Here is a 12,546-nt window from a genome sequence, read left to right on the forward strand (position 1 = left end):
TTACAGTGGTAGTGCTGGGTTTACAACTGAACTTCATGATCTTAAAGGTTTCTTCCAACTTTGATGATTCCCTGATTCTATAGTATATTAAGACGTTGTCAACTACAAGGTGGTTACTTCAAAATCCTTTATGAGCTCACAAGTCACTTCAATACCTCATTTTCCATAGTGTTTATTCTGCTAATTCTTGGCTAATTGCTCCTTTATCTCTGAGTTTTTGCTTATTCCTTCTATTTCACCTTCCCTGAGGCAATACTCCCTTTCAGACAATTTCTACTCTTTGGGCATAACTTGTATTCCACTTTTCCCCATGATTTTGTTTGAGGCAGAGGCCCTTCACATTTTGTCTCTTTCAGAAAGAAGCTGATTCTTTTTATATTGCTCTTACTGAAAGCTGATTTCTTTGCCTACCAATACTATCAGTCTAGTAAATTTGTAACTTCTTTGTAAATTCTTCTATCTTCTGATAAGAATGATGAGATTTAAAAGAACTTTGTTGTAAACAACCCTTTCCAACAAGGCAACTGTTCTTATTCCCTGTGGACACAGTTACTGCCCCTCAGCCCCATCCACAACTTCTTAAATAGCTGGTGCTTAGCAGATCACTGAATAGGTCAAATTAATAGAATAGATGCAAGGTGAATGAGTAACAGAGATCAGCACATAAATAGAATCTTACTCTAAGAAAAAAGCATGTATGATTTGATAATTATTTTAATTGTGTGAAAAAATGTGGATTTTGGTGGGGTACGTCTTGTAAAGAAAGTTATTTCTATTAGTAAAAGTTTGCACGATAAATTGTTTAGGAGGAGATTGTCTTAATTACTAAGATAAACATTTCTCACAGACTTGAGAAGTGTAAATTTGCAGGAATTGGTCTTCACTAGTTAAAGTTGGAGTTTACCCTGACTGACCATTTGTTGAAAAGACAAGCACATGGTATTAGCAGTGTTCAAATCACTAAGAAAAACAGTGTCTAGATACTAGAACTTAACATTCTAGATCAAGAGGAAGAATAACTTCAAAGACATATTTCCTAAAGATTACAGCATTTATGAATGCAGGTCCCTTTAGGAAATTTGCAAAACTTATGCTCTTAGATCCCAAAGAGCACCTTTGAAAATCCCAGCTCTCAGAGGAGACAAAATCCTGTTGCATGCATCTGATGTGATGTGAGCTACGCTTAACCCAAGGGGGGAGGCAAGAAGGAATTCAAGGTGTTCTTTACACAGCAGTCCTTTATCCTATGCTGAGTAAGCACCCTGCTGATGATCAGAGTAACACCAGGATTTATAGCTGATCATGATGGGAGTAGGTGACCTATCAAGATGCTTATATAATATGCATGCCCTTCAAGAATGCTAAAATCTTGATAGTCAGTTTATTAGTTTCAGGCCCAATTATTAGTTTCAGTAATGCCTGTCTGACCTTTCTGCTTTTTAAAGAAAAAACAAGCAACTGTGTTGCTGCCACTGATGCAGTAGATGCAGTAGATACTGATTCGTCTACTCTACAAATGTACTGATAGTCTTGCATTGTTTGCTGTGGCTGGAATTCTGGCTGAATTCCCTCCCATAGCTACCTGATGAGTCTGTCCTCTGAGTATGAGCCTTCAGTCTCACTCACTGGACAATGACTTTGCAGCCTAATTATTGAATGCTGGTCTCTGGTCTTGAGAATATTGTTATTAGTCACTCAAGTAGGAAATCAAAACCAGTTCCAGCCATCAGCCAGGAACTTAGGACACTCTTCCTACTGCAGTGTTACAGGTTGAACCACCGTGCTTCCTCACACATACTGTATTGCTGGCTTCACTTCCCTGTGTAAATGCCTAAGAGCAAGTGTTTCTGTCCTAGGAAAGATGGAGACAGTAACATCCTTATTCAGCTTTATAAGCTAAGAGTCAGGATTGTCTTTTGAGAAAAGGGTTTGGACTCAGGCTGTGGAGGAAGTTGAACACAAGGCTTGACCTTTTTGAGTGAGTGCTCTAGTAAAGTTGTACTGCCAAGAGCCAGCACACCAAGCAACAGCTGGTTTTGGAAAACTAATATAGCTACACACACATTTTAAAACTGAAGAGGGGCACCTAGGATTCCTTTTACTTAACTCCATGTGCCAATGAAACAGATCTCCTTAGGAAATTGATATACCACTCCACTTACATTTGGATCCTTATTAACTTATGTGGGAGCTGGGAAGTTACTTGCATAAGCCACAGCAGGTTTGCTAATGCTCAGACAAGGGTTGAAAAAAACACAACAGCAAAGGCAATGGTCACAAAAGGAAGCAGAGAAAATTCCATTTAAACATAAAAATAAACTATTTTACTGTGAGGATGCTTAAATACCATCCTTGGAGATATTAAAAAACTAATTGGACAAGATCCAGAGCAGCCCTTTCTAGTGGATTCTGTTTTGTGCCAGGGATTTAGACTAGGTGGTCTCCAGAAGTCCCCTCCAACTTCAATTATTCTGTGATACTGTGAACAGTGAGAATTTCAGGCCAAACAGAAAGGCAAACTCTGACCCCAGAGTCAGCTTTTTGTTCTTGAAACTCAAATAAATCCTATTTTTAGTACCCAAATCCTCACTGAGATCAAAGCAAAGAAAACCAGCTGTGAGAATTTCCTTTACACTTGTATGTAATTTCTTTCATGCAGTAACATGGTTAAACTTAAAAAGAAATGTTTGTGGTGTGGGGGTGGATGGGCGTGTGGGTGGATGGGTGTGTGTCTGTTAAAAAAGAACAAAAAGAGGGAGGGAGCTGCCTTGTAAGAAAGAATTAAACCCAAAGGCTGGAAAGCTCAGAGCAGTTGAAGTCAGAAAAGAAACTTTCAAATCTACACTTTGTACAGATTTTAAAGCATGAAATAAGTGGAGATGGAAGAGCTACAGACAAAAAAAATATGTTAAATATCCTTCCTGAAAGTTATTTTCATTTCCTTGGCTACAGTACAATAAAGGACTAGTGAGCCAGTCAGCCAAACTGCTAAAGAAGCAATAACTGGTGTCATGGAGGGAGTAGGCTCAGTTATGATGAAGAAATTTTCCATATTCCATTCACATAGCTTTGAATAGAAGTGAGTTCTAAAGTTTGAATTTTTTTTCTTTCCTTGGGATTTGCTTAAACTATAGAGTACTAAATACATATCTTTGGGTTTTTTTCTCAATTTCACAGTTTATCTAATGCTTCAAGCGTGTTTAATAAACCTTATTGTAGGCAATCAATCACTGTTGGAAGTGAATGCAAAAGAGGACTGGGATTAAATAGATAGCTACACTCTGGAATTCTCTGTTTGCAGCAAAGTCATTGCACTTACAAAATGCATCCATTACAAGACATTAAGGGAGAAAAAATTAATTTTGATCAATAGCTTTGCTTCCACATTTTTTTTATTCTGAATAGTTTTGGGAAATGGGAGAGTTACATTTAGTCTGAGTCAAAAAAGTAATTATTTATTTTATGCATTGTAAAATATAGTTACATAAAATTTTACTGAAATTCCTTGGTCATCCTTTCTCAGTCCTTGGATAGTATATTAATACATGTCAACAAAACTTTCTTCTACATAATGAAAACTGTTCAAAAAATATTATTTTTTAGGGAACTTCAGGTAAAGGAAATGTTCCTCTTCTGGTTTTGGTTCAATTTTATTACTTTATTATCATTATTTCTTATATTCATTCATATCATTCTCCAAACAGTCAGTTTCTTTCTGGTTTTTCACTTTGATTCCATAGACGTGCATTTAATTACAAATATGAGCTGTAGTTCAGAAGGATTGAAGAAAATCAATAGGCATTGGGTGAGATCAATCTTTGTAAGAGTGCCTTCTGATGGAATGGAACAACTTTGATATAGAAGGGAAATTGTAGAGGGGTAGTGAGACATTTCAAGAACTGAAAAATAATCTGAGAACTCTCTTATGCTGATCATCATAAGGAAAGGTTGTCAAATGAGTCAGTTAAAGAATGTAGTAAAGTAAAGTAAATGACTGCCAGGGCATGGAAAGGTCATTCAAGAATTTTAAACATTAAATTCCCCACTTGAAAACTATGGTGTTCATTTCAATCAACCAGGAGAACAGAAGATGACAGACATGTCACCAATTTTTAAAAACTACTCATCTCAGGGGTTACCTGAGGAACAACAATACCCAAGATCTGACTTTCGTGGGTGGCAAAGTAATTGAAATCATTATAAAATAGAACAAGTAGAAATTTGAGTAAATCAGAATATGAAGGAACAATCAATATGGTGTTTGAGGAAGGAATTTGCATAGCAAACGTAGTAATCATGAGGTTGAGCTGGTGATTTTTATGTATTTGGTTTTGTAAAATGTTTGAGAAAGGCACCTCACTAAGAACTTCTGAAGAAATTAACTTCTCATGGAATGGGAGAAAAGATAATTCATGCACAAACAATCCATGGATGGGAGTTCCAAAAAAATTATGATTTTCCACAGGTAGCAAAAAAAATGGGGTTCCACTGGATCTACAGATGTCCAGATCCTGCTGTACAAGCTATTAACAAATGACAACAGAAAGGTGTATACTGAAGCAGGAAAGTTTGCAAAGATAACTAGTTGCATCAAAGCCACAACTGAAGCAGACAGCAAGGAGTTGAATAAAATTTTAACCAATGCTTAGCAGCCAGACAGTAAAACTTCTCATACAATGTATGCTTATCAAATTCAAACACAGGCACTTGAAAGAAAAATACAAATCAGAGAGCTCTTAGCTGTAATTACTCATGGATGGGATTTGGGAGTTATTTGAATAGGCAACACCATACCCTGTGGCAAAAAAAGACAAATTGAACATTGTAATTATTTCTTTATGAAAAGAAGAGAGAACAAACCAGGATCATGATGCTGTTGTATCAACCTTGAATCTCAAATACATGCACTTCTCTTTATTGATCTCCAAGACCAATGTAGAAGCACTAGATAAGATAAAGGTAAGTTAAGCAATAATTATCAGAAATAATACATAATTTCTATTCAAGGGAAACCAAATAGCACATTTCTTAATGAAAAAAAGATTATTAAAGGTGGAGGGAATATAAAACCAGTCATGTAGTTATGGTGATTCATTGTTTCTCAGAAGCACAAAAGCTGTATAGTAATTTGAAACAAACAAAAGGAAACACTTTTTTTTAAACATCACTTAGCTGTACAGAACACTTAAACAGATGGACCTTTGATCTGACCACTGTGGCAGTCTTGTGACTGACACTTTTTCTCTGTGTTCAGTGTCATGTTGAGGCAACATCAGTTGAGCAATATGAGAAGCTCAGTATAAAAATAACATCCTTTTCAAAGTATTCTTTCCATTTGTATCTACCACCCCTCTCTACTCTGACAGGCATTGCCAGTAGCTAAAAATATGCAAGCACATAAATAACACCAGCGCCTATCATGTGGCTGTGATCTGCTTGTACCATACTTGTCCACGTCATCTCTGTTACCAGTTTTACCAATTCATAATTGGCAACTGCTCCTCCCAAGTACTCTGGTAAAAGTATGGCCTTGCCACATGCACTGAAAACTAACATCAGGCTTTTATTACATTAAATGTAGAACTATGAACTCTTCAAAGGTAGAGGAATCAATTAAATGGCCTTCTGAGCATTGCTGTAGGAGCATTGCAGAAGGAGAAAGTCAGCTTTGAAATGAGTGATTCCAAGATAAATTCAAACAAATCCCTTTATACCTTTGTATTAGATTAGTAGGCAGGAGCAAGTTTTGCAATGCAGATGTGTCTGTCAGTGCAAATACGGTATTTACTGCATTCTTTTAAATGCCTGTCTTTGCTTTGGAAGTTACGAATTTATTTTCACAACACAGCTATCTATAGGGTAAATCTATAATTGTGATTATCCCAGAAACCTTGTGTATTTGGGACATGGTAGCATATAGTAAAACACAGAACAGTGGCAGCATACGTAGGAAATCAATTCATTACATTCCTCCAGTTCCACTGACAGCTGAACCATGGTTACACAAAGATACAAAAGATGAAAATGGTTTTCCTCTCCTCAAAGAACTGCTGTTAAGAAAGCTAAGACACCATTAGGTGGTGCCTGGGAATTGATGTAGAAAGAGAAGAACTTCCTACCTTGCGCATTCATTTTTGCAAAAGAACCATGAGCCTGTCTATTCTTATGTGCACGTTTATCTGACAAAATTGTCAACCACAGCCTACAAATTTCTTTAAGCAAAATGCACTGTGCAGAAATAAATCAACAACAAAATCAGACACTAGACTGAAAAAGTGCATAAAAGCAGTCTATTTTTAATATATGCTAAAATATGCCTTTTGCTATTGAGGATGAATAAATTAAACTGCTATTTTCCATGTAACCCTATGACCTCCTAGGGGGTTATTTTCAGTACAGTGTTTCGGAGGGGGAAAAAAATCCCTCAGGATCCCTAAGTTCTTCTGCTATGAAAGATCTGAACTGAGATAGCTGGAGGCAAGAAACAGCACAGTTCCCAATTCTGATACCATTCAGTGTACTACTATTAGAAAAGTGCCATTTAATTGTCATTCCGAAAACATCTCCTCTTTAAATGGCTGAAGTCTTGTTTTGCTAACAAGTCTTTTTCATTTTGTGAAATGCATGGATTTGAGTTTACACTTCTGTAAAATTGTGTAATATGTCCTGTGCTTAAAATGCAATTGATTAGCCAAACTTGTATCTCCTATTAAACACATATTTCTGATTTTCCCCCATACTGTTACTTTTCCTGTGTCCATGCCTTCTTCATAGTTTGTGGCTACCGTGGATTCTGTTTGCAATATTTTCATAGATTTTCTTTCTCCCTTGTCACTCCTCATATCTACAAGGAGGCTATACTGAACTACATGACAAGGCTGTGTGCTGGAATCCCCAAAAAGTCACTTCCTGGGAAAATTGAGAATAATATTTGCAATATGAAGAAGAAAAGCACCACACATGGGATAAACCAGAGGCTGACATATGCCAATTGATAGAGGAAGGCTTTCAAGGCAAGTATAAAACAGGAAATTGAAGGATAGGAAAAAATGTCTGAAAATATATTTGACTTGAGGGGGAGCCAAGTTGTGCAGGACCTTGCAAGCACGAAGACCAGTCCTATAGTATGGTAACATGGTACAGCAGAAATTTCAAACTAGTGATAGCTATGAGCAGGATGAAAGGTGAGAACATAACCGAAGCACAATTCATTTGGGTGTGCTAAAAGGAATTGGGAGGAACATAGAGATATAAAGAGAGCAGCTGTATGAGTAAAGGAGGAAGATGAGCTTGATTGGATCAATGGTTTCCTCGGTGAGAAGGTCAGGGAAGGGACTTAGGGCTGGTCCATGTCATATATAAAAGGTAACAGGAAAGTATAAATCATAATCCCAATGATTTGGGATTACGAGAAGTGAGAAGCACAGAGAAAAGCAGGAAGGGATCAAGGTTTCAGCTTTACTGACTGGAATTAGTCTTGTTTTCCTTTATCTCTAGCTGCCCCAGAATACTCTCATGGCTGCAAAGCACTGTAAGGTCTTTAGGTGATCAAGACCCCAGGGTGGCTGTTTCAGGGGAACTCAACAAATGCCAGCTGAGAATTCTGTTGTCCCCATACAAGCACATTAAATTGAACGGGTATATTATACCACATATCTGAAATTGTAGAGAATGTCTTGACATCAGGGAACCTAAAACACCTATCTACCAGAGAACAGATGTTTACAAGATTTTTTATGTAGATTTCAGAAAATTTAAAGAATTCTCACCATTCTCTTTTAGTCAGTATTAAACACAAATAAACACATAGAACTTGATATATTCTTATAGATTATACATTCATTATTCTTTTCTCAGGTTCTGTCACTAATGAAAGCCATAAACATCACAAATAAATCCTACATGTTAATTAGTTTAGACAATTGTTAGTGAATATTTAACATCCATACTTCTAATAATATAATATAATAATTAATTACTGTATAGTTTCAAGCTGAAGTGATGATTGATGAAATGGTATGCACTTACTCTGTCTTTGGTAGTAATGTCCAAGTGTGGTCTTAGCTGTATTTATTTAGGACTATTCATTCTCCCTGTTTAGCCCCACTGTCCTGCACCAGCCAGTGCACAGCAGAGCTGTGTCTCTGCAGTCACCCCACACTTCAGCACCCTGGGGCGTGAAAGCTGCCAGACCTGCTTTGCACCTCACTGCTGCAGACCCTCCTGGCACACACACCAGTCCCAGCCTCCTTCCTCCTGCACATCCGCTGATAATCCCCACATGCCTCTAATGCCTTTGCCCATCAGTCACAGAAGTCTCTGACTTGACAGCTCTGCTTCGAGGCCTCCCACGCTCTGCAAGAGACCCTCGTGGTACATTAGTATATTGGACTACTCAGTTTGGCTTCAGCACCAATGTTTCCTTGCAGCAGAGCATTTCATCACTTTTTCAATGAGCTATGAAAAAAGAACAATCATTCTTGTTTTGACCATCCCACCGACTTGCTGGACTTCTTGCTCCTCAGTTCTCATATTGGAGGGGACATTAAACAACTGACCCTTGCTGACTTTCTTCATGCTTTTCAAGATGTTACAGATGTTTGCCAAATCCTGTATCGGGTGTGAGCCCAAGTCCTATCTCTGGTGTCAACCAGAAGAGAGGTAACATAAATGGAAAAAGAGGAGGCTAGGCTGAGAATGTAGAATCAGAAGAATTTCTAGGTTGTTACTGAGGCAAACCCATTCCACAACAATTTAGGTGTTTTTTCTAGGTAACAATAATAGCAAAACCTTCAGTTTTGCATTTGGTCTATTTAGCTTTGCTTTTAGATAGAGAAGGGGTGAAAAGTGAGGAAAGTGCACATTTCTCTCCCTAAATGCTTGGCCTCTGTTACTGCAGAGCTCATCCACAGAGTCAGAGTCAGATTCTCACCTCTTCTTTGTTGGTTTCAAATGCAAAATGGAAGACACTGGAACCAGCTAAGATAATTAGTAATCTCTCCAGTAGTTGCATGTGCTCCCAATCTGTTTATATTACTTAGTTGTAACTTTCACCACAATCATTCCAGTACTGTGCAAGTCTTGAATTATTTGCATCTCTAAGACCATTGTCGCAAACACTGAAATGACTCATATATTATAAAATTGGAAAAAAAGCAAACTTATATTTAAATTGTTGTCGTTATAATGGCTGATTCTAAATTTACTTTCTTCAAAAAAAAATTCATGCCTCCTTTTTTTTGTCCAGGACATTTTTTCAAGTTTCTGACATATTTTTACATTTATTACACTTTATTACAGACACATTGTCACTTTCACTAGCTTTTGTCCAGGAACCTGATCCTAAATGTACACAGATCTAGTTCAGTCACCCCAGATGACTGCTCCAATTGAAGTACCAACCTGCTGAGACTCTGTGTGTGTAAGGATGAGTGTCCACCTACCTGTGTCCATGTGCTGCTGTCTTGTTCTGGCTCTGTCAATGTCCCTTCTCCATCCCTTTTGGCCTTTCTCCCTTTTTACTCTAAATCCATATATGTAGTTCTTATTTACAAAAACACCTTCAAGAGTTTCCACACTCACCTCAGCATGTGCCTAAGGTAATGAGGAATTTATTTAACGAGTGTATTGCAGCAGATAGTAATTTTTTAGGTGATTTGGGTGAGATAGAATAGAAAAATTGAAGTAGTTTTTACCCTGATGGGTTTCTGATGGACTTTCAAAGCTTCCTGGAAACAAAGTTATGATGTGGATCTCATAACTCCTGCCTCTCTGTCCATCACTTTCTCAAAAGAAATGTAAAATGCATGGGAATGGGAATGTAAGAGAAGCCTGTTATAGTCTGAGTTATGGATGAAGTATTGGAAACCTTATTAAAAAAAAAAAAAAGGGAACAAAAGTTAGGAATAGGAAGTCTGCCCATAAAAAAAAAAGGGGAAGAAAGGACACAGTAACTCCTGCTAAAACTTTACAAACACAGTCAACAGGCAAAATAATATATGTAAAAGTAGAAATATGTACTACTTTGTGACAGCCAGCACAATTCAGAAGTCTTGGAGTTACCCTCACAGAAGGAGGAGAATTTTCACTGCTGGATGAATAAATAACCCAGGCATGTTCTCTGCATCAGCAGTGCTTTGAAATTCTTCAGTCTGATGATAATGAGGTCTACATATTTAGATAAAGCATAGCATTTCCAGAGAGGCATACAGGAATTCAAAACAAATACAGACTTTGCATGACTGTGGAGTTGCAGATGACTCTTAAAAGGAAGCTCCACTTGGAAGACAAGGGTTTTTCAGTACTTTGAAAATTAAGACAATAATAAGGGTTGAAAGAAAAGAGATGACATTTCTCTTGAGGGGATTCATATGCACATTATGTAGGAGGAAGAGTCTTAACTGCTGACCTTCACAGATTCATGGTTGTGGTTCAGGTACAAGAACAGGGCTACTGCTTCTCAGGGGTGTGTGGCAGGATGTGAAAGTTGACTGGCAGCATCTGAGACATGATTCAGAGGGTATGGCTGCAAAAATGCATGCTGAGGAGTCTTAGATTTTGGAGTGCCACAAATGGATCTGCAAAAAAAAAAAAAATAAAGCTCTTCAGAGCAGTCCTTTCTGACCTATTTCAATTTCTTAAAATTTGTTAACCATGAGGACACCAGAATTATAGAATGTAGCAATAAAGCTACTTTTATTCCTGATGTTACATTCTTCCATATTGTGCTAGTTTACAATATGCCCAAAAGGCATATAATAGGATCTTACAGACACAGAGCAGTATCAGAAGTTTGTCTTGGTTGCTTGTTTACCATGCAGCCTTGCTTCTTTCAGAGCTGCCTTACTATTTATTCCCATAAATGTGATCCTGTATTTGGCTATATCTGAAGGGTCCCATCTTAGGAGGTGCAGGTCAGAGCACAACCAGGCCACAACCTGACTGCCTGAGCTGCTCATCCATCACGTCATGAACAAACACTGCTTACAGCTCAAAATTTTAAGTGTCATTGCTTGACTTAAAAATGCAGTGATTACTGGGAAGCACTGATGAGCTGACAGATATTTGTAAAGCTGGAATAAGCCAGAAGCAGCTGCCAGTAACCTTCCCTGCTGTCCCAGGCTAAGCCATTCTTTCTATATCAGCACCTTCAGTAAGTAAACCTGTTTCTGACCCTTAAGTCCTTATCCATTTCTTGCCATTCCTCCAGGCTCTCTGTGTCATACACAGCTTTTATGCACAGAGATTTTACATTGACTTTCTAAACATTACATGAAATCCTAAGTAGCACCAGTCCTACTCTTGATTTCTCACAATCATCTAGGCTCATCACAGATCAATAAGTCCTTTTGAGCTATGCCAATCACCTCAAATCTGACCCATGCAATGTGAGCTTTCTTCACAGAATACAATTTTAACTTTCCAGAACTATCCATGTATATTGTATCTGCACCATTACCCTTACAAGCAACTTTGTAATTTAACAATAAATTTAACATCTTTCTTCCTAAAGCCACATCAGCTGTCATTGCTGTAAGCCCATCTTGTAATTCTTTATTGCATTCTGTGCAAGCATTTATTATCTGTGACTGATGTCAGATAAATCAGTCTACTATTATCTGGGTTCTCACTTGTCCAGTTTGAATACTTATAGTCAGTCTTCATGTCTTGCAGAATATCTGCAATAATTTAAGCTTTATTAAAAGTTAATAAGGTTTCATGTTTCGTGAGATCATACATGCAAGCCTCTTTAGGACTCTCAAATTCAAGTTTTTTAGGACCTGCATACTTGAATATTTTTCTCTCTAAGAAAAGTTGTTACAATCCTTCTAAATAATGACCAGGAAAGTACTTAGTCATCATCATATGATACAAACACATCACACATTCTTTCAAGTATAAAGCAAATTTATTCATTAAACAATTCTTTTCTTTTTTTTATCAATATCAACATTTTAAAAAATCTTTATATAGTAGGCCTATAATAGTGTTAAGATGAGGAAGCATGAGCTATTCTAAAAACTATCAACCACACAAATTTCTTGAAATCCTTATCAATTTTTTCTGTGCTTCCTAACTTGTAATGATTGCTAGGTTTGCTTTTTGTCTACTGTATGTATTTATTTCAAACTGCTGTGTTTGCTTCCCCACTAAACCAAAACCATATTTTTTCTGAATCATCCCTCTCTTGATCACAAGACATCATCTTTACACCCTCCCCCTATTATGATAATTACTGTATTTAATTTTTTTCTTTTCACTCAGTCATTCATTGTCCACAGCTTTTTGGGGCACAAGTCAGAATACATGCCTTGGGAACAAGAAGACATAGAGAGTGTCTGTGTGTGTAGTATGGATTGTAACCTTGTTTGCACATACTGAGTATAGCCATATCTATATACTCAGGCAAGCACAGACTTTCCTTCTAGCAATAATCTTCGCCATAATAAAGTCTGAAGCTGTTAGTTTCCCTAACAAGTTTTTTTTTGTTCAGAAAATAGTTAGCTAGGAGGTTTAGAAGCTCTAATAATGCCTTAGTACATGGGA

The sequence above is a fragment of the Oenanthe melanoleuca genome, unplaced genomic scaffold (genome assembly GCF_029582105.1).
Source record: "Oenanthe melanoleuca isolate GR-GAL-2019-014 unplaced genomic scaffold, OMel1.0 S032, whole genome shotgun sequence".
Taxonomy (NCBI): domain Eukaryota; kingdom Metazoa; phylum Chordata; class Aves; order Passeriformes; family Muscicapidae; genus Oenanthe; species Oenanthe melanoleuca.